General features: G+C 30.2%; 1 long non-coding RNA gene across 1 annotated transcript in view; it reads right to left on the bottom strand.

Annotated features, from left to right (window-relative positions):
- Window positions 1–15,837: 15,837 nt before the first annotated feature.
- Window positions 15,838–23,677, bottom strand: part of LOC142326757 (uncharacterized) — a 50,988-nt gene continuing 43,148 nt past the window's right edge. Inside the window, exons 2-3 of the long non-coding RNA XR_012756851.1 lie at window positions 21,207–21,649; window positions 15,838–16,466 (exon numbers count right to left, since the gene is read on the bottom strand). This is a non-coding gene — a long non-coding RNA (uncharacterized LOC142326757). The remainder of the gene's footprint in view (window positions 16,467–21,206; window positions 21,650–23,677) is intronic.

Raw genomic sequence — 23,677 nt, 5'->3', positions numbered from 1 at the left:
AGCATTTGTATGTGCATACACATGTAATGTATGTGTTGTACTGCTTTTGGTCTAATACCTCAGGATTGATTAAACAAATTTTTTTTATAGATAACAATATGAATAAATGTGTATTATTATTTTACAGACTTCTAAAGCCACTACATCCAGTAAGAGCAGTCACTCTCCAGCTTCCAACCAGCACGCTTAGGGGAATGACTGCAAATATCTCTTTGCTGAGGGATTAAATCGCATCACTCACACATACATATGCATATACCAACACACACACATCTGCACATCAACACCATACAAGCACAATAAAACATGGAAACGGAAAGGGAAAAATGCATTTTTCAATCTAACGCTCTTCTTAGGATCTGGGCTGTACCATTAAGCGCTATGACTTGAGTGTCCTCTAAACTTAAGTTCCCTGGCACTTTCTTTAAATCTTGTACCTGATCCTTAGAGATCATTACAAATAGGCTATAATTACTCAACAACTTTTGGCGCTATCTTTATCTTTTTGTCCCACATCCGGCTAAGCTCACCTTAAGATCTTGATATTTAAATTTTTTGCATGACATTTGCATCTTTCGGCACAGAGACATCTGTCAGCATTGCATTTCCCTCTCATGATCCTTTAATATTATGTTGAGTCTATTAGCATTCACCTGTCTTATCTGTGTGTACTGGCATATCATATGTGACTGTACTTGCTGCAGCATGTGCTGGTATCGCTTGTTCACATTGAATGGTATACAGAGTTCTCTCCATATGGCCCAATGAATGTAATCACGTATTCTATTACGCCTTTGCATGTATTTGAATTTTACCAGCTGTAGGCACTCCGATATGAGATGATTTACTGTTTCGTAGTAGGTCCTAAACAGTCTAAATTTGTCGTACTCTCTTGCTTTCATAATGTACTTGTTATTTCTTGTCTTCAGTGCTTGATCATGGTCTCAAAGTTATTAATTTTTGCTTTTCCTTCAATTTCCGTATTTACTTTCTCACTTTTTTATTGTTATGCATTCCTCCCTTAACTTCATTGCCATGTAGTTGTGACAGTTCTTTCTAAAATTCTTGATTTTTCTATTCAAATGCCTTACCCATGGTGATTCCTCTCCTAGCTGTGACATTCTTCTACCTATCATGTCTACCTCTCCATTTCTTCTTGCCTTTCTGCTTTCTCTCTTTTACTTTTTATTTTCTTTCTCTTGTATCTGACTGACCATCTGAGCAGCTGCATATAAGAGATAATTAATTTTAATTATTTCCAACAGCTGCGTATTTTTTGCTATGTCCTCTATTACGAGATTCACTTTACTGAATATCTGCCACATGTGATTGTTCTCTTTTATCTTGATCGGTGGTAGTCTTTGATATAATCGAATGTTCTTCGTTTCATCATATTGCTGTGATAAGCAATCTCTCATCCACAACAGCTCATCATCCTATGGAACGTTTGTTTCTGCTTCATTTTCCATGACATTTGCAGCTACTTGGTTGGCTCCTTGGTCTTGTTCCTCTCTCTTATTGGCCCTTATTTTGTATATGTATTGCTTTCCTTACTCCCATTTGAATTTGTTTTCTCTGTGTCGCCTTTGTTACTCAATTTCTTACGATTTATATTGGGCCTCTACTCTTAGCTACACACTCTCCATAAATTGTATATTTCTCTTTTGGTGCCCTTGATTACATCCAACAATAATAAAAGCATCACGTCACTAATTTCATTTCCACTTCTGAACAGGATGTGCAGCATCCAGCATGTCTTGGTGGGCCTTGTAGTATGCATGCCATCTGGTTGATTATTTCTCATCCTCTCTTGCAATCCAATGAAATACTCAAGTTGTTTTCAATGCTTGCATTGCCATTCCTCAGGGGGCGCCACTGCATCACTCCCTGTGACGAGCAAAACATCACAACTGTTCTGAAAGGCCATCATCCGAGTATTCCTCCTGCCATGGTAATTGTCATTGCTTTGCTTCTACATTTGTTTCAGTGGGTTATGCTAACTAAGCTCCAGCCCGCTTGTGGGTCTGCGTCATCCCTCTTGTCATGACAGCTGCTCCTAACGTGGAAAACAGACGCTGGCCATAACGCCATCCGATACAGGAACAGATGCGTCTGGATTTGAGTGCTTGTGTATGATCTGCAGGTGGTATTTTATTTTCCACCTACCTGGAATGTCTGCTGAACCTGGTGGTGTCCCCAACATCTACAATTTTTTTTAAATTATCGATCCCAGGCCTAAAATGAAAAGTTTTTTTAATTTTTCATTATTTTAGCCTTTATTGAATTGGAGGGGGTTAGATTTAGAGAAAGCTTTACTTATATATGAAAATCTTGCTGATTTTTTAAATATTATTTACAAAGTATTTTTCAAGAAGTAGATGTTCTTATAACTTAGATAACACACAGTTGAATTTTTTCTTTATTTCTTAAAGTTGAATAATATTTTATATATTCATTGTAATAAAAATTGTTAAGGTGATATCTTATATATGTTAAAGATTGAATACTTGGTGAGCAGTTAAGTAACTGCTTAAAGGTGTATAATTAACTGCTGAATATAATGTATAAACTAAAGAATGTAATCTTTATAAAGCCAGTACCTTTTTATACCTTAGTGAATGAAGCAAGAACTAGTCTATGAAAACTAAAGAAAAAAAAGAAAAATTTCCAGTATTTCTTAATTCACATGTCTGCTTTCAGGTGTTGTAAAGTGTTTGAAGATAATACTGACAAAATGTCTTTCATTCTATCCCTGTAATAGAGAAAGTTTGGTATTAAATAAAGTGATCATGTTTCTACTAAGTGTAGTTTTGGGCTGCTGTAAGTATGAATAAGATAAGACATAAATAAAAGTGTATTAAAAGTATTTTGAAAACTGTACTGTAGTTTTTAATTTTCTTCTAATAACCAAATTTTAAATGTCTTTTGAACATAATGAATAAAAACATATAATGAAAATTATACTGAATCTCGGTCCTTTTTAATCTATTTTAGGGAAGAAAATATGTTTTTGAAGAGAGTTCTTTTTTAATAAAGGTTTGTGATGCCTAAAAGTTAAGTTAATGAATATTCAATTAAGAAGTTAAAAGTACAAAAAATTCTTATTTATTTATTTATTCTTATTATCTATACTCTTGATGATCTGTTTTATATTATTATTATATAATTTATTAATCAAATGAAGTAATAGGTTTTTTATAATACTGTAATGAATTCTGTATTTTCAAACCTTTAAATTCTAGAAAGCTTACTTTATAGAATACCAAATTTTTACTTTTTTCTTCTTGATAGACTTTTCTTTTAGACTTTTTTCTTCTTTGACTTGCTAGTCATATTCTATCAAAAATGCAAGTAAATTGACCATAAGTGATTATGACTGTCACTTGTAGTAATCTACACAGCAGATTCCAATTAAGTAGGTGTGGAAAATATCATTGAAGTTATTAAGAGACAATGACTGTAGACAAAGATAATTATCTCTTAGATAAAAGTATTACAAATTTGATATCTTAATGAATATAGAAGAGCTACAAAGTTTTTTTTTATAAAATTATTACTCGATTGTGACTAACAGAATGTTGTACTGCAGAGTAATCATTGACAATTTTATAATTCCCCAATAATGTGTTTAACAAAGCAGTCTTTCTAAGTTAATTTTTCTGGTATCTAATTCTAGAGTAGATGTACTAATTGATTACTTTATGAGCATATTTGATGTTTGTATGTATTCAGTACAATTTTTGCTGATACTACAAATAGGAGAACCCCTAGGAGCTTATTGTGTACAAAGGCAACAGAAGGCAAAGTGTACCACTATTCACATACATAAAAAAGTATTCAACAAATTAGAATTTAGAGCTGAATATAAACACAATAAACAATACATTTTCTTGAACTCACCATCACAAAAACACTGTGACAAAATATACATACCAGCAATGACAGGCATTCCAGTTCACAATGATCAAAACATTGTGTAAAGTGCTTTTAGAAGTAAATAAATAAATCTTTTATTCTGATAGTAAAATAGTAATAATGATCAGTAAATAATAATAGCAACACTCAATTATAAGATAAAAAATAATTGTCTAAAATTCATATTAACTATTTAAATACAATAAAACGAAATAAATACATTATAAATGGAAAATCTCTACAAAATAATTCACAATTCAGAAGCTGCTGTTGAAAATTATTTATGTGTACGTATTTAAAAAGTATTTTTTAAAGATTCATTAACACAGTAGTATTGTTTTTATAAAAGAAAATTCTTTGTTTTTTCAAATAAATTGATGGGAATATTTTTCAAATGGTTCAGCAGTTTATTAAAAATGGCAATAGAAGCAAAATAAGGCCTTTCTTATAATGTTAAGTATTTTGTTGTAATATGAAAAATGTTTCTTCATTTGGTTTTGTAAAGATGGATATTGTTATTTTTAAAAAACTAAATGACCATTCTTTTTAGCAAAGATTGCACATTCACAAGTTTAAACTCAAGAATAAATTATTTTTCAAATATTGGTCTACATCATTCATATTATGGGCCCTACATAATAAGCCGACAGCTCATTTTATTATCTTAAAAACTTGTTGAGAGATAACAAGTTTACATTGTCCCTCAACAAGTTTACATTGATTACAGAGATTACATTATACTTTAGTCAAGAATATATGTAGGCATAAAAATAGTCTCATTATCATTAGTGAGAATTCTATCCATACAATCGCAATATTTATTTCACCTGAGAAGCACATACTATTGTTTAATCCATATTTAAAGTTAGATGGTTACAATCCATCCAGTGAATAATTTGTTGAGCTGCTACCACACAACTTTCAACTCCCTTTTTCTTCCAATACAGTTCTGCTGTCTGCAAAAAGGATTAAATTTCTCTGAGGCACTCCACATTCTACAAATTAAAGTGTATATATATATATATATATATATATATATATATATATATTATATATATATTCTTATCAAAAGATAAAATCTCAACAATTAATTTACGGTTGGTAAGGTATGACGACTTTAATCAGTTGTAAGCAGCTCCTGCTTTAAACATAGCTACTAAGTTTTATCATCAGTAAAAAATGTGGAATTGAATACTTTACTGAGTTCGTAAAAAGTTTAAAATGGATTTTTTTTTTTTATCTACAAAATCTTAAAAATTTACAAAAATTGAGAAATGGTAAAGTCTATAAACAATTTTTTCTTAAAATTATGCTGAAAGTTTGTTAGTACGTACATTTTAAAGAAATGTTAAAAACTGATTTTTCATAATATTTTCAAATACATTAGAAAATAAGGATAATAACAAAATTGACCTGTAATTTTCTAAAAAGTGCCAAATATCTGTGAAATGTTTAAAGTATGATCCACACATAATTAGATACCTTAATCACTTGAATGCCATATAGAGTGTAATACTAAGCATACAAGTGGATATAGCTAGGTGTACAACTCACTAACATTTCCTACACAAATAAGAATAAAAACAAAAAATAGATTGAAATAGAGTACACCACAATAACAATAAATAATTCAGAGAATATAGCACAAAAATTAAAAAAAAAATTGAAAAAATGTGTACTTTAGAATTCAAAACTAAACCATTACATATAGAATACAATTTCTTAACCTTCACAATGATCCTGAAATATATAAACTGGATTACTCTAGCAGTAATAAACAGTCAAATGGGATGTAACTTCACACAGAGATTCAATGAATGCAAAAAATCATTTACTAACCCATTTCTTTGATCACATACTCACATATTCACATCAATATTAACAACAACCTTGATCTTCTGCACATTTAACATTTTAACACATACATAGAATCTCATCATTGAGAAATACTCAGACATACTACAATAATACACTAAATGAACAGACACAATTCAAATCCATCATATTTTTTGACCTCAATCTGAATAAGTCTGTTTTTTTTTCTTTTTTTCTTATTCATTATTTATAACTCTGTATATCGTTAATTTTTGTTTTGGACGATATAAAGTATCTTTTATTTTTAATACTTTGTTCTTTCAACCGCTGGTTGTTAGAATCATTGTCAATGAAATAAAATTGAATCATCAAATAGAATAAGAAATCCCAGTACAAGATTAGATATGATTTAGCAAATATAATTAGCAAGGCAATCGAAAAGAATGCTGAAAAAGTTCACTTTCTGTCTGATTAAAAAGTTTTGCTTCTCAATGCAGTAATAAAATATTGTTGAAGGAAGCTTGTCACTGGTTTCTTTACAAACTTATTCAAATTGCATACATCTTTAATGACCTGTCAGAAATAGAGAGAACTTGACTGGGAGGTTTTAATGCATCCACCATATAGCCTGGACCTGGCATTGTCAGACTATCATTTGTTTCACTCTCTGCAGAACTCCCTGAATGGTGTCAAGCTAGTTTCAAAAGAGGCCTGTGAAAATCACATGTCACAATTTTTTGTCCAGAAACCAAAGAAGTTCTATTGCGATGGGATTATGGTGTTGCCGGAAAAATGACAGAAGGTTGTTGAAAAAAAGGTTGCTCATGTGGTCTCATAATGTTATTTTCCAATAACAATAAATGCATTCCCAATTTTGGCCTTCAAAGGCTTAATACTTTTTAGACAACCTGATATTTAGCCAATCACAACAGTGCTGTGAGGGTGTATCTGTTACACTAAGTGTAATAATGGAAATTTATTTGTCTGTTCAGTTCTGTATAAGTCAATCTGTCTGTTCATGTCATGTAATCAGTTATTAGAATTTTATGAAACTTGTTAAAGGAAGTTATTCTGGTCTTTAAAAATTAGCTAAGTTTTATGGAAAATATGACAGGTAGGCAATTTTTGTTTTGAAAATGAGCCATGAGCATAAGTAAGAAAAAACTGCAGATGAAAACTAATTTTGTATTTTATTTTCAGTATTCTATGAAGTGATACTGATTGAATTGGAATTCTCTCCATTGTTATCATTGGGTTTAGGAATTCTCACTACCTTGCTTTTAGGCTTAGGAAATGTCTTGTCAAGACAGGTGGGCTAAAATTTTGTTTTTTATATGATTTTTCTAAGTTAAATGTAGTACACTTTCAAGTGAAAGTGGACTGATAAGTATTAAGTTAGAATTTTTTTTAATTGTTTGCTTTAGATTTAGATATAATTTTTTGAGTAGGTAAATTTTTATAATTTATGATTACTGAAATTTATATTTATTTGTAGCTTAAACATAGAGATTAATGTAAATCAACTTATTAAAATTAATAATTTAATTCACGATCTCCATGTAGGGGAGTGATAGTATAGTATCTCAGCATTTCATATGGAAGATCCTCAATTTGAATCCCATTCAAGCATGACTTGACTGGAACACTATAAAATTTCATTTCATATACTATAAAAGTTTCATTCCGTATTCCATGCACAATCTCTGAGGTTATGTAGTTAATTAACCATTACTGCTTGAGACATTGCAGTTGTAAAACCCAGTTTGATAGGAATTTAGTTTACTCAGAATCAAAGTTAATTAACTCAGTTAAATAAAAATTTTATTTTAAACAAAAAGTTTTTTAGAAAAAAAGCTTTAGCTTTATATATTAACATTTATTAATCTGGTTCAAGATGCTTAAAGTAAGTTCACAATTTTTATAGTATATTCTAGCTTCTTTTTTTTTACTTGTAATAAACAATTAATATTTTATTTTTATGATACACATACATATTGTAAGTGCCAGAATAAGAAAGAAAGGGAAAATGAAAAAGGTAAATTTGTTTGCAAAAACACAAACAAGTGAAAAATTCAGAAACAATAAAGAAAGTCTTTCAAGAAAGAATTTATAGGATAGTCTAGAAGGTTCAGATAACCCACCAGGTTGGTCTAGTAATAGACACATCTTCGCAAATCAGCTGATTTTGAAGTCAAGAGTTTCAGCGTTCTAGTCCTAGTAAAGGCAGTTACTTTTATACGGATTTGAATACTAGATCATGGATACCGGTATTCTTTGGTGCTTAGGTTTCAATTAACCACACATCTCAGAAATGATCGACCAAGACTATTAAGACTACACTTTACTTACATTCATACTTATCATCCTCTGAAGTAACACCTGATGGTGATTCCCAGAGGCTATACAGAAAAAAGGAAGGAAGGAAGAAAGTTCAGATAATAGAAACCACTACACTTGAATGAAAAGGATGGGTCGGCTGCTGTTAATTCAGATCAAGCTCCAGACACAAAGATATAAATACTACCGAGAATCAGAGAATAGTACTAAGTATGCATTAAATGCGGGTACAGTTGCAATAAAGACAAAGACAGTGTGCAAAAACATTCAAAATAAGAGTACATTAAAATTCAAGTGTACTAGTGAAGACTGCGTCGCTAAAATATTCCGTTTTGGGACAATGTTCTTGTTACAGTTTAGTATGAGAAGCTGTTTGATGAGTTCCTTGTGAACAGAGGACAAAATGAAAAATTATTCATTGATAGAAGTGCAGGCTAGTTTCTTTTTGCAATATTAGATGCAAATAATCCTTTAATAAATTTAATTACTGATTATGTAATTGATATTTTCAATGTTATAATCACATGTTAATTTTGCATTCATTTGTATTAGCTGGTACAAAGTTTACAGTAAACTCAAAATTGAATTTACGATTTATAATTTATTTATTTTGTATGAAGAGTAAAAATTTTACAGTAAATAAATAGTATTTATTTTACCTGTGCTATCTCAATATCTTTGTCGAGCGCTTTCACACAACAATATTAATTGTTATATTAACAATAATAGTTTTATTATAAATTTTTTTTTCTTAAAAGAACTGTTTTTATAATAATAATAATAATTTGTGAATTTTAATATTTATTTATACTTCATTGCATTCTTTAGAACAAATATTCAAATAAATTGAAAAATGTACGATTGTCTACAAAATATGTTTGAATTTATTTAACTGATTTTCATAAAAATAAAAAAAAACACCAAAAATATTGGTTGCCCTTTATACATCTGATTATTAGTTTTATTCATTAAAAAATCTTCCAATCATATCTCCATAAATATTTTACAAAACGTAAAAGAACATGACTGGCAACACATCTTTTTTTAGGCCTTATTAACAGTTTGTCTCCTCCAGTTGCTGACAAACCACTGTGATATAATGCTTTAAATTGAACTCTAATAACCACACTACACTTTTAAAATGGTATTTAAATGCAATTAAATAACTATATCTGTAATGAAATATGAATATAAGTTGCTGGATGTTAACAGTGAGGAACAACTATAACAGTAGACATCAGTCTACTGATGCCGTACACTTGCCCAACCAGTAGACTGAGGGTTTGATGTATGTTTGGTAAGGTATAAAGTTTAATATTTACTTTTACTTTAACGTACACTTTATTAAAAAAAAACAAAAAAATACAAAACAAAATGTTGTAAAAAGATGTTATACTTCATGTAATTTGAAATTTTATCAGATCTAAGTTGATCTGCTAGCTGTCAGTTTTCCCAGGAGTTGGATGAGTACCCTGTTAGAAGTCATCTTTAAGACTGACATTTTAAATCACTTCAGTGGGTGTTTTTGATGCACTTTTTAAGAGAATATTTGTTATAATGTACCTTCTAAATTGAATTTATGACCTCTTCTTGCAAAAAATAGAGGAATAAAAAGGCTTGTGATTAGTGAATACGAGTATTATGTCATGTTTTATTTATATAGATAAATGTATATGAAATAAAAACTGTAGCTTACGTAAAATAATTCACATTCAAAATCATGAAACATTTTCTTCCTAAGGACCATTTGGAGCTAGTTAGCAGTACCTTGTTTAATGAGATTACTCATTAAACATACCAACACCAACCACCAACACAGTTTACACGTAGGTATCCCGAAGCTTTCACAACTTATTTTACTCGTGAAAATAACGGTAAAATTTCATAGAAACATATGTTCTAGATTGCTTTGTTTGCGAGTTACTACTGCTAGTGATATTTATAGATTTCGCTTGCATTCTAGCTACTATGGTGAAATCGTACTGAAATTTTTAGGACGTTATTTAAAGGGCAGAATTCGTGATTTCTTATGGTTTCTGACCTAAGACTCGAACAAAATTGGTCCCAGAACAGTATCTGCAATATTGTTTGAGGAATCTAAGGTGAAAACCAATAAATTGCAGTAACAAACGCATTTTTTTATATTGTTACCATAAATGCCTAATTTAATAACGGTGGATGAACACTGTGGCAACTCAGTTGGTGCACAGTATACGTATGCGTTGATACAAGCATCACTACCGCCGCGCAGTTCTTCTACCATAGCAGCCCCACCACTCTCAGGCTCCAATAAAAAGGAGCGTACACGAGAGTAAATTTTCAATTCATCGTCGACCACCACCTGGAGAAGACCAAGAAGAAGAAGAAGGTGGAAGAAGTTCCCTGGCCGCCTCAACGTGGAACCTCCTGGTGGATACCAACAACCCCACCGGAGCAGCAAACCTGGCCGGCCCACTGAGGGAGCCGGTGGATGCAGACGCTATCTTCCCGCTCCAGCTCACCAGGCTTCAATCGCTCTGGCTGGCGGACTCAGCAACAGTAGCCGACCCGGTATGGGGTCGCTCGGGGCGAATCGCCTCCGCCGCGCCGACGAAGGACGACTGACGCCGACCCAACACTACGAGGCTCTGGGGATCACCACTGCCACGCTGTAGTGGGGATGCAACTTCTGCTGAGGGAAAGCCCGGTTTGACTTCAATGGACGAGCCGCAACTCCCCGACTTTGCTGGAGACCAGCTTCTGGACTCAACAGCTCTTCTCAGAGCTAACGCAAAAAACGGCCCTTTTCAGGGCCACACAAGGTTATGAATTACGATCCGTCAATGCCATTCGATTTCAACAGCCCTTTTCAGGGCTACCATAAGGTGAGTAAGTGCCACGTGCCGTCGAAGCATTCCGCGACAATGTTTGACATACAATAACTTTATTAAATGGATAATAAACAAATAAAACCTTTAAACGAAACTTGTAGAGAATTTATTTCTGAACAAAATAAAATGCCAACAAGGTAAATTGAATAAAACAAAAAAAAAGTTGTAAAAATTCGAATTTTATTTAGAGTTAACTAGTTGGCTGTTTAGAAAGTGAGAGAATTTAGTATTCAGCCACTTAATTCGTTGGTAATTTTTAGCTGGCAGTGGGCAGAATTTTTAAAAAGATTCTTCAGCGAGTGTTGGGACTATAAAACAAAATTCTCCCTTCCAAAATTTAATATTTCTCTTACCACAGATTCAGAAAATAACTGATGTATAAGTGAATTAATAACTGGAGTGAATGAAGATCAGAAAAAACCTTTAGTACTAGTAATATAAAATTATCTCTAATTTAACGAAAATACTATTAATGAAATTATTTTAATTTTTATGTTTTATTACAGATGCGTTGTATTACCTTACTGATTGTGCCTTCTTTTTGCACCAGAGGTGGTAAAAATATTTTGAGGACTATGATCTTTATACTCTTAATTGCAGGTCCAGTTCAAAATTTTAATTATAATGCAGGAGAAATCGTTCGGACATTTGCTTGTAGTGGATATCATCAAAATAATCTTTCAAAAACAAATTATGAATTAATTTCTCAGCCTTTTCAAGATGCTTTATTAAATATGAAGGTATTTCTTTGTAATACTAATTTTGTTTTAATTGTTATTAAAAAGTTTTAATGTATATGAAAGTTATTGTAGGTGATGAAGTTACTAAAAATTACCACAAATTTGTAAAAGTTTATTTTTTTTATTGGATCTGCAGCCGTTTGTGAGATTTCTGTGCTTTTCTGTTCAACACTACATTCCCCAAACACATTTAGTTTTTCATTACCTAATTTAACTTCTACCCACTTCTGAGCCATCCCTTTTCTCGATTTAAATAATATTGCCTTTAAGCATTAGGTAAATAACTTAATACAACCTCTTGAAGAATATTCATTCTTTTAGCTCACTCAGGTTTTTTCTCTGAACTTTACCATATCTTTCTGTTAATTGTCAGTATTTCTAAAGCTGCATATATGTTTGTAAGTCACTCAATCACTAGTGATATGTTGCCTCCCTCTTCTATGCTTAGTTAGTTTGATAATTAAGTAGTTATGTAAATTCAGTACCTTTACCATAAGTAAATTTATCATAAAAGGTAAGTAGTAGAATGTTAAAATATAATAACAGTTTTAAAAAGTAATGTTTGTAAACTGATAAATTAATGAAATTAAAATAAAAGTAAAAAGCTAACAAGCACTTACTACTTTTTTATTTTGCTAACAATTAAATTAAATTATCAAAAAAGTAGACACTAACTTGAGTTTGTGGCTGTAGTTTTGAGCTTAACATAACATAATCCTAAAAATTCAAACTTGCTCATTAACAGAAAAAATCCTTTTAATTTTTTTTAAGAATCTTTCTTGTTTTATTCCTATGAATTCACCATCATCTCTATCAATGAAATCAGCGTAAATAGTTCTTGGAATTTATTACCAATCTCTCTGATTTCCATGTGATAGCATCTTAGACTTTCTTTGGAAAGGTTCTGGACTTGGACTGTGATCAGGCATAACTATTTTCATGGTGCTGAAAACTTTTATGGCATATTCTTATGTACAAGCTAACTTCTACATAAGAAAGCTTAAGTGGTTGACTAATCATGTTACTTTTAATGGATTAATAAAATATTGACTCATTTTTTGATTTCCTGGAAATTTGCACCCAGAAGATCTTTCAGAATGGTATTATGAAGCTTCTTCCTCAGTGGAGTTACAGTTGTATATTATTAACGACATTCATAGAGCGGATATGACACCTGTTCAGTTGGTGATCTTATAGTAAGTATATCTGATTTGTCTTGTATTTGTTTAATTTGAGTTGTTGAAAATTTGGCAAGTTTGTAAATTTTACTTTGCTAAAGTGATTTGAATTTGTAACTTAACATACTGTAAATTGTGCAGTATGTAATAAATAAATGAGTATAAGTGTAATATTGAAGAAAGCCTTTATTTGTAAATGGAAAATTATCTATTTACAATACCGTTTTGGAAATTCATGGCGTAAAAAATTGCCACTTTACAATTGAAGAGTTAAAACATTATTTTAGTCTTTATCTATATGCCGTAGCTATATGTCTTTTACATATATCGTAGATGTTGCCTTCACTAGTTTCATTATCTTATTCTTTGTTAGTATTTGCAACTGGTTGTGTTACTTGATCATTTGAAGTAGACAAACTTTGGTAAAAAACATGATAAACTGGAGGTACATAAACTGGTTGTTCTATCAACTCTTGGTACTTAAAGATTTTTCCAACAGTATTTTTAGTAACTTTTGGCAGGTGAGGCAATAAGTGTGCTTCTGTTCCACGATAATTAATATATAGTTCAATAAACCTTTTTTAGACTGTCACCTCAACCCACCGGGTTGGTCTAGTGGTTAACGCGTCTTCCCAAATCAGCTGATTTGGAAGTGGAGAGTTACAGCGTTCAAGTCCTAGTAAAGCCAGTTATTTTTACATGGATTTGAATACTAGATCGTGGATACCGGTGTTCTTTGGTGGTTGGGTTTCAATTAACCACACATCTCAGGAATGGTCGAACTGAGAATGTACAAGACTACACTTTATCTACACTCATACATATCATCCTCATTCATCCTCTGAAGAATTATCTAAATGGTAGTTACCGGAGGCTAAACAGTAAAAAGAAAGAAAGACTGTCACCCCAACATTTCTTATTGAATGATGTATCTTATAGAGACCTCAAAGTCAAGCTACTGCATGGATTAAATTCTGGTAACTGGTTTCTTAAAATAGTGATTAAGTGCGTAAAGCTTCAAGTCATGTATTTGTGCAACAATAAACTTTGTATTTGTTGAACTGACTAGTTGCAACCTGTCTTCTGCTACATAAATGCTCTGTTGGAAATTCTTTTTCTTTTTCTGTCCTCTGCAATTGTTGCTAATTAAGCTGTAATGTACTTTATATTTGGAGGAAGTTGTAAAATAGATTTTAAAAGAGAAGATGTAATTTATGCCATGTGTGCAGGTGTACAGCACCAGTTTTTAAGTTGTGTTTACCTAAGTTATAAGTCCATTATTGTCTGTAGTAGTAAATGTTGGATTTTGAAAGATTCAGTGTTGGCATTTTTTTTCATATCAAAACAAATTACTTCATGATCCTCATTTTTAACCCAGTAATCTTTGGTCATCCAAGCTGATTCAGCTTTTGGAAGATGGAGTTCTTTATGTATTTGGCCTACAGAAATTTAGATTGAATTTGGTTGTAAAAATATATCTGTAAAAACTGATTATTTTCAGGCTTTACCATTTTTTGTAAACAAAATTGTTCATACAGTTTATTACTTCTTTTATATTTAAACCTTGAGGTAATTCTTTGCAATTAGGATTTTTAGGCCTACTTTAGTTAACAGTGTATTTGGGAAACTTTTTTATATGCTCTTTTAATGTCTACTTTTCCCTTCGTCACGAGGAAAAATACCAGAAAGATTTTTTCTTACTGACCAATATTTGGCACATGTTTATTAGAGAAGTAGAGAGTTTTTAAAAAAATTCCTGATATACTCTGAATCCTCCAAGACTGTAAGAACATGAGACTTGATTTATATTTTTCTTTGCATCTGAGTTACTTTTTCTTTTAGTAGTGTTTATCTCAATTGTGCCATTCAAAAAAGATGATTATAATTCCCAGTTCCCAAGATTCCAGCATTTATCAAAATATTCTCTACGACAATATTGTGGAAGGTTAAGTTACAATTATACCTGCATTGATGATATTATTAAAGTAATTTCTTCCCCTTATGAATCTTTCCTCTACGGTCTACGCATCCTTCACCTTTATTTCTTAGCTTTTTTGCTCTTAGTTGTGTCTACATTTCAACTCGACTTTATTTTTAGAAGTTTGAGGCTCTGGAGGTATGGTATTACTTCATAAATTTGTGTATAACATTCTTCTGGAGTAGATTCCACTGACATACATTTTGAAACAAATGAACATTTTAGCAATTTAAGTGACGATTCATTCTTTGGATATTACTAATGCCACTATATATGATTTCATCATATTTTACATGACTTGATGAGTATAAGGTGAATTACACCAAACGGAAATTAATTTGAAGTCAATCTTGAATAAAATGTCTTAACTGAATGTTCATTTAGAATCTGTTTCACTTTTATACTAACTGTGGGCAAATGAATAACAAAAATTTTAATTAGGCTTTTTATTAATACTTTTATCTGGACAGCATTCTGTTATTTAAAATTTTTCTTTACTAACCATCCAAACTGGTTTTGATGCATAGTAATTCGAAGGAAATGATTTGTTAATTTTTGTACATGAAATGATGGAGGAAAGGTATATTATTTTGTTAATATTTAGGTTTAGTTATTTTTTCTCGTCATAAATCTCTATTTAAAATAAAACTATACTATCTTCCAACTAAATTTTTCAGCAATTTTTTTATTAAATATTACAAGAGTGTTATGACTATAAAGGAAAAATTAATTACTCACTAATAAATAATAATAATAATAATTCTTTATTCCATAATACATATACAAAAATGAATGTTTTTACTATATAAACATATAACTATGATAACTAAAAAGTATAAAATTAACATTAATAAACTAATTTACAAAATTTCTCTTAAGTTAATTAAAATCACAATATCCTTAATTTTGTTTTTAATTACTACTACATTTAAACTAATTTAATTAATTAAACGTAACATTAAATGAATTTTCATTAAAAAAAATCTAAAATAAAAAAAACACAGTTTAAGAGAATAACAAAAAAACTTAGATTAATGCTTTATTATTTATTACTGTTAATTACTTAAAAAATAAAAGTATATGTACTAAAGATAGGTGCCTCCTTAGCGCATAGCTGTGTTGAGGTCACCATCAGTTCTTAAATTAATCACTTGAGACGGATGCTAACAAGTTTCTCTAATAAAAACACAAAGATTCATTTAATAATTATTTATAACCTAAGAAAATTACACAATAGAACTTTACCTTCAATGTTTACACGATTACTTAACGACTTATTTAATACTTACTCATAACTTAATTACGATTATTCAATGACTAATAAATTAGTGTCACTCAATGAAAAATTTAGTTTGTTAATTAAAAAGAAATTGAATATCCTGCAACATCAAAAGCCATAGTCTCAGCCTTTTGGAGAAGATTGGTAGAGAATTTGCGGATGTTATAGAAACTGGAATTTTATTAAACAACTTTGGGGCACAATAAATGAAGAAGCGTTTATAAGCCTTGATTTTCGGAAATGGAATAGCTACACGGTTCTGTGCTGTCACTTGTATTAGATGTCATATCTTCATTTGGGTCGTAATCTTGTTTGCATCACTGTCATAACCATCAACAAACAGCGGTTGTTCATCTGAAATTGAATAATTAAATTTAATTTATGGCAAATAATATATTGTGAAAAATAATTCATCTCCTGCTGTAAAAACCGTGTATCTTTCAATTACCATTAGACATGGTCTTTATCAAAATTATTTTTTATGTAATTATTAACCTCTTCAAATTGCAATATAAAAATAACCATTATCAAAGGATGTAACTTTTTTATATTGTCTTGAATATTTCAGCAATAATCAGTGATACTAAATAATAATAATTACTACTAAAAGTACTCAAAACATACTTCACTTTCTAAGTTAAGGTCAATTTTCATCTACTGTACTGATACAATCGAACAGAATACAACAATTGTTATACATTGTTAGATGTTAAAACATACAGAAAAACAGTCTATAAACAATAAGCATCAAAATAATAATAATAATAACAGTTTAGTTTCACTTTAATATAAAACACTATAAACTTTGTAAAAAACCATCTTGTAATGTGAAATAAAACAATGCGTGGAAGTAAAGACTATAGTAGATTCACAGCGGATTGCTTTTGGTAGAAAAGGGATAAAAGTGATCTACCTCTTTCCGTCTGATATAAACACACATTTCAGTTAGAGGTTAAGTGAAATATCAACAGAATACAGCACAAGATAGAACATTTTAACTTATTTACTATTAAATAAAATGGTAAATTAATAGTTCAACTGTGCATTCAACTTGATTTTTTGAAAATATCACTTACACCCTCTGCATTTGTGATTAAAATCTAAGTGTTTGTGCCTTACATCTATGGAAGATTTGTTAAGATTGATTCTGATGGCTTTGGCATGTGTTTTTATTAATATGTGATTTATATATTGTGGGTAAGATGTAAAATCAAAGTTATCTTAACTAAAAAGAAATACAGAAAAACTTTGTTGTTAACATAAAAAGAATATAACTGATACATTTTTTTTTGGTCGTTGTTTGTAATTTGGGTAGTATCTTCTAAAAACATAAAATGTAAAAAGTGTCCTTTAGTTTTATTGTAACCTTTTTAAGTTGGTTTTATTTATCTTATGATAATGATTTTGTTAGTAGTTGTTTTTTTCTTCTGTATTTTAGGTAACGTGTTACCCTGAATGTATGCATGCAATTCAGTGTGTAACGATTTATTATACTGGTAGTTAATTGCAAATTCTTTGTTGTAGTTGCTATCTATAAGTTATAGGCGATGTAAAATATCTGAAAAAGTTACATATATGTGGTATGAGGGTGATTTGAATTGTGGGTAAATTGTCAGTTTTGGTGGGTTTTCGTGTACATTTTAAATATGTGCTGATGTCTGGTTTTGAAGTAGTGAATTTAGGAAGTGAGAGTTTTGTTATACTGCTTATTCTGTGGTGAACTTTGTTGGGATATATTTTATTGATGAGCAAAGGAATGTATAACTTTTTTTGTTGTCTACCTATTTCCCCTTGGCCAGAAATCATGGAAATTGTGTAAAACTGACATATTGTGACACGCTGTTCAAGGCTAGTCAGTTGAGAAATAAAAGAACAGCAGTTCTGTTGCGGCGAAGCTACCTTGGTGGAAATTGTTAGACTGATAATCATGGAGCTGTAAAAAAAATAACCCGTCTTGCAACCTGTCATATAGATTAGTTTCCTTATTATTTTAATATGGTTTCTTTATTTATTTTGTGTTCTTTTGAATAAAATTTTTCAGAATGATTGAATTAGAAGCATCGTAAAGAGTCCATCTGGCTCACTTTGTTTATAAAGAAAATAAGCAAAGTTAGAAATTTATAAAAATAATTGTATAAATCATCGTTTATAAAGTATGAATATTGTTGTCAGTCTCATTGCCAATAAGCAGTATTTTTTACACTTTTTGAAATTGTAATTGTACATTTAAAATTTTATATTTCTTTCTAAAAAATAACTAAATTAATGTGTTAATTATTTTAAATGTTTTTGTAGTTAAATATGGAGCCAATTACTGATGGAGTTAAGTCTATTAATAATGTCTTAAAACCAATAAAAGAGGAGATAGAAGATGATGATGAAATTAAAATTTTAAAGTATGAAAATGATTATGAAGACCAACTTTTTCAGGTAAGTAGTTGATAAAATAAATTAATTATAATTAAAATCTGATTATCTGAGTTAACAGGTGATACAATTCATAAAATGGAATAATCCATCCATAAAATGAAATAAACCATTGTCACCATCAGTCAACTTTTACTAGAATTGTTGATATTGGGTTACAGTCTTTTTAAATAAACGGTGTCTACATAATGCTTCAAAGCCCAGCTATTTAAAAGCAAATTTTATTTCAGTAGCAGCCAGTTTTTTAAATGTTTGTAATTATTAATTGAATTTTTTTAATAGATGGAAGTTCTTAAATTTTTATGCTATTCTATTCAGTGACAATACAATTAACCTTCAGCTGGTGAGTTACATTTCACAGACATATACGGTGAGTGATATCAACTTGACACCCCTTAAGTTTTTGTACTGTTTACGCCATTTTTAAGTAAATCTTTAATTTTCGTTATTGTTAAGTGAATAAAGCTTTTTAAAACACCACTTATTAATGCAATAAAACACTTTTATACAGTAATAACAAAAAAGAACTTGAGAAATTGAGGGGTTTAACTAAACCACATAATGTTAGATTACAAAAAATGTTTGGAGCAACTTTTATAAGATTCACAGAAACTGGAATTCGACTATATGTACTGGTGAAAACAAAGGGTAATGATTGAATGTTTACCATAAGCAACAGAGGTTTTATGATTTTATATAGATGTACAATAATCCTACTGAACAGGTTTCTATTCTAAGGATTAGTACCTTTATGTATATTCTGAGAATGATATAAAGGTGGTTCTCCAAGAAAATGTGATAACCTGGTAATCAGTGGCTGAAATTATTCTGATTTTCAGCCTTTTCCATTGTTACACGATTGTCTGTAATTTCAAAGTAATTGCCGACAAAAAGACTCATATGGTTGCGAATCTGAGGAATCTGGTCTTAGAATCCCAAAGAAGGAAAACCAATATTAAAAAAATAAAAAGAATTTGAAAAGCAATATTCCTATAATTGCTTTCAATTCAACAATATCAACATTATTCAGTTCAATAATATTTGGATTTTTGTACTTTGTTCTCAAAGAAAGCAGTTTTTGGTTTGTCCATTTCAAAATATGTAAAATATCATTGGAAAATAGTTTATTCCATACTCCAGTTTCACTTTCATTTCGAATATTATGCCTGTTATCAGTTCGTAATATATTACGTGCTGCAACTCAGACATTTCTTCTCGGTTCTACTTTAGACCATCTATAATTGGATTTATTCAGATAAATGTTTTCATGTACTTCTCTATGTTTATCAAGCCCTTCAATTTCACCACCTCCAGAAACTTTGACCTCAGAATCTGTATCATGTTCGCTGACAATACAGTCAGTCATTCAGATCAACAGCCTGCTTCCTCATTTCCTACAGCAACCACCTCTTGATTTCCATCTGTAGCCTATTCTTGATTACCATTTGCACCTTGTTCCCTTTGATCTGTAATTGGTTCATTAATGTCTGAATTCTTGCTTTCCCATCCATAAAGTTCACAAAGAATTGTTTCTTTGAAATTCTGATCATTCATGTAATTTTTACACTGGGAAAAAATTAATACGATTTGCTAATAAAATTGAAACGGTAAAGAAATCTAATTTAAGCAAAAATCCGCATTATTGGTTCATTTTATGAAAGGAAATTGTACTTACATAAGTGGTGAGCACACATAAAATTTGTTTGATGTAGACATTCGATTGAGAAAAAAGACATTATAATAACTCTCACTGCACGGCACTTAAACTATAACTAAAAAGGAACCAGCTACTGCAAAGCAACATTTCATTATGTGATTCAAGGGTATGGGCAATCATGTAGTGACCAGACACACGACATCATTTTGACATCACCTCACCAGCTGAAGGTTAATCTTCAAAAGATGTAAGAAAATAAAAGTATTGTCCAAAATATGAGTATTTTTGATTATATATTAAGACTATTTTTTTTCTTTTAATTGCGACCACTACAGATCATGTTTACATATTTCTGACTTCTTTTTTCCCCAAAAGATTTTCATTCTTTTGCTCTGTTATCACCTTTCTTCCATCCATATATTCACGTTCATACCATTCTTTTTCTTTCTCTCTCAAAACTTTGATTCTCAAATCACTTTTTAAAGTTATCCCTTTATACACATATCCTTAGAAATATTTAATGTTTTTGGATGTTTTGGTCTTTGTTTATGTAGAGATTAAATATGTGTTTTGTCAGTCAGTGGTTGTTCATTCTGCATTGTCCTTAACTATGGATGACATAAAGATCTATTTGTGAATCTTCTTCACCAAATTAAGTCCTCTATTTTTTCTGTATGTTCGTAAATTTCTTTTTTACTTTTTAATTTGTAAATTCCATCTTCATATTTTGATTTTCATATAAAGTTTATTTTATTAACGTCTAGAATAATTTATTTTGAACAATCCATCTGTTATAATTATGTGTAATGAAACAGCTGATTAACACAAATAGATTAAAATGCAAGTTGAAATAATTCATTTAAATATCATTTTGTAAATCAGAAATAAAAATAATAAATTTCAAGATAAAATATGTTTTATTAAAAATAAAAAATCTTCAAGTGTTCATTTTTACTCCTTTTGTGTATACTTATAAATAAATGTTAAAAAAATTTTAATTAGAAACTTACTTGCTGATTCAGTTTAATGTTGTGTAATTTAAATTGGCATTTATTAACTCTTTCAGGCTGTAATAAAGGTGTGGTGGTGAATTAATAAAAATGTACATTTACCATCAGAGACCAACCTTTTTTAGCCTAATTTTGTTACTATGAGAGCGATTCCAAATTTGAATTCATATTGACTATTGAATATAAATTAGTTGCCACTGCCATATAATATGTGCACATTCATACGTATCATGCAGTCTATATTATAAGCAGCAGAACTAGGAGCAGTTCTAAGCAGCTGGCTACAGTTTTCTAAAGTTGTGGCAAGTAACAGTTGTATAGATGCATGATGATTGAAACTTTCACACTAAAAGAAATTTAAATTTAGTAATTTTTAAATTAGGCAAAATGTGTTTCATCTTCAAGTTGAGATAGATCCACTCCAACAATGGGGTTTTCATGACCTGTAACATTAAGATCCAAAATGATATATTATTCATTTATCATCAGTTGTGTAAAGTGTGAAATTTATATTTCACGTTATTTATTAGTTACATTTTTTAATTATATTTATTTGCTGTTATTTATTGCAGAAGGGAAGGTATAGATCTGATGAAATTGAAGAGAAGTATAAAATTGATAATGAAACTAATATTGATCCTGCCAAAGCTATAGAATCAAAATATTATAAAAAACTTGAATACCGATGTGAAAGTAATCTATTAATTTTTTTTTTTTTAAACTATAATATATTTTGGCTTATGTAATCTAAAGATACCCTCCTGATAGGGTATAGATCTACATTTTTATTAAAAAAAAATTTACTTTATTGCTTTTGTTACATATATATGGTATTATAATTCCATTCATCCGGACTAGATGCAGTTGATATACATAAAAGTCCAGATAATCTGAAAATGTCTTGCAGCCTATTGAGATCACAAAAAATGGAAAGTGAAATATACAGTAGGCATTTCACTTGGCCCATGGCTCGTTGAGCATAGTCCCTGTTCCCCTATGCTGCCAGCCACTTGTCTATAGTCATTTCAAATAACTAGCTATGACTCGTCACAACTATAACACACAAGTATTACAGTTTGTTTACTTGGTTATGTAAAATGACTAATTAAAACATGTTTGTTTTGATTCTTATTTTCATTGCTGTAAATTTAAAGTTACAGTAGCAAAATATAACAGAAACTAAAATTTGCTTGATAATTAAAACTTAGAAGTAATTGGTCATTGTTGAATCGTTCCCTATTGCCCATTTCTTAAATTGTATGCATATTAAAATCACTTTTTGCAAATCTTACGAATCAGTTCAGTTTGTTCTATACAATTGTCTGTTTCAGTGATTTTGCAAGCATTTGTTCATCTTTTCTCTGTATACTATTTGAGTAGGTTATAAATGTTAATTTTTGAGTGTCCTGTTTTTAACCGTGTAATTTTTTTGTAAATTAATATTTCTGTGATATTATATTTGAATAGTTTAATTGGAAAGTGAATTTTAAAATGTCAAAAATTGGGCGAACTAAACTACCCCATAGTCAATCCTGTGAAATTGTGGCTGTCGTAAAGTTCATGAAAGAGGAAGCAGAGAAGATGGTGACTTTAAAATTGACCCTAACAAAATTATAAAATGTGTTATTGCAGCCACTGGTGTCTTGAATAGGCCTGTCACTTGTATAAAAAAATGAATAAAAAAAATTGCAGCAGGTTCATCAGCATCTTTTTCAACACAAAGGAAAACTTCTAAAAGGCCAAAACCTGCCACAGGGCTTGATGATTTTAATATCCATGTTATCCGTAATACAATCAACCACAGAAAAATGTTTACCTTTGGTTAATAAAATACTCAAAAAACTATAGGATGACAATGTGTTTCACAGTTCAAGTTGATCATTACATTAGATTCTTAGAGTGACTGGGTTTAAATGGACTTGAATTTTGTCTAAAAGTCCATATTGATTGAAAGGTTTGATATTTGGTAGCAGAGATTTACATATCTACAAAACATTTCTAAGTTCCAAAAAGCAAATCGACCAATAGTTTTTGTAGATGAGATGTACATTCATAGCAATCATTTGCTAAAAAAGAAATGTGTGTTGGAAAATTTAATAAGGCAGAATGTTTGAAGATACCTATTAGTAAAGGAGACAGGAAACAAATTTTGAAGGCATGAAGAATGATAGTATTTAAACTGGATTGTCTGACGATGTGGAAATCAAGTAGTACAACTAGGGATTACCACCATTATGTGGACTACACTAACCTCTTTAAATGAGTTCAAAATTTATTACTTCTTAAACTGTCTGAACACTCTGTAATTGTGATAGTTAATAAATCTCCTAATTCAAATGCTAGAAAGGAAATTGTGGTAAACTAGCTTAGTTTAACCAGTTTAATAAAATTCCAAGTATACTAGTAGTATTCACTGTGTATACTAGTAGAACTGGGACAGTCATGACTCTTTTTAAATTTTAACTATGATT

Source organism: Lycorma delicatula, chromosome 6 (genome assembly GCF_047948215.1).
Source record: "Lycorma delicatula isolate Av1 chromosome 6, ASM4794821v1, whole genome shotgun sequence".
NCBI classification, from domain to species: Eukaryota; Metazoa; Arthropoda; class Insecta; order Hemiptera; family Fulgoridae; genus Lycorma; species Lycorma delicatula.
Note: the sequence above shows the minus strand (reverse complement) of the source record. Positions and strands in the feature narration are given on the sequence as shown.